Consider the following 946-nt stretch of genomic DNA (forward strand, 5'->3'; position numbering starts at 1 on the left):
GTCCAGCACTTCCCTGTGGCATGCCTCCCACAGCCCCTCAGCTCTTCCCTGCTACTTCAGCATGCCTGCCCTTCAAAGAGAAGCTGATGGATCTGGAGCAAAAGGCAGGAGCGCCGGCCTCGGGGATGGGGGGCGATTTGGGTACGCGTGACCCTTGCGGGGGCTGTGCAGCGAGGCAGGGCTCTGCCCGAGCAAGGGGAGCGATAAGGGACGTGCCCAGGGCGATTGCCCGTGCGAAGCGTGTGCCCACCCGCACTCCGCATGTTCCGTTTTTCTTTGCCATTCCAAGGAAAACAATCGTAAATAACCGTAATAAACCCCACACCACCACACCGGCCAAGGGCAAGAGTGGGTGGGCACTCGCCCTGCACAGCCCGGGTGGCAGTGGGGAAAAAACAAGAGATGGAAGGACGTGGGAAGTGGGGAACGTGCCGGTATCTCCACACACACCTCCCGCATGCGGCGCCCGTGTTTGTGGAAAAAGGTGGATTTCGGATCTCGCCTGCGGGAGAGGCGCCGGCCCCAAGGACGCCCACGCGGGTTCTGGGGCCTCATGCCGGCGGATCCGGGCACCTGCACCGCGGCAGCGCCGGAGGCACGGACCTCGCCCTGCCCGGGCAGCGCTGCTGAAGGGCTCAGCCCCACGAGTGCCGGAGGCCCCTGCGCTACAGCGACACGAGCGGACGGGGCGCAAGGGGCAGTGGCGATGCCGGGGAGCGGGGCTGGACGGGGCTGTGGGCGGCGGGAGAGCGGCCGCGGGGTACGCGGGGGTGCCGCTCCTGCCGCCCCAGCGCAGAGCCCCGCTTTGTTCCCGGGGGAGGCGCTGAGCGGGGCGCGCAGCGCGGGCCGGGAGCAGAGCGCGGGGTGCGCGTTTGCCTTCCCCACCCGGCTGGCCCCTTCCCGCGTGTCTCCGCACACGCGTGTGCCCCGCTGCTTGCGCGCGCGC

The sequence above is a fragment of the Malurus melanocephalus genome, unplaced genomic scaffold (genome assembly GCF_030028575.1).
Source record: "Malurus melanocephalus ecotype Western Australia unplaced genomic scaffold, MMel_1.1 scaffold_136, whole genome shotgun sequence".
NCBI classification, from domain to species: domain Eukaryota; kingdom Metazoa; phylum Chordata; class Aves; order Passeriformes; family Maluridae; genus Malurus; species Malurus melanocephalus.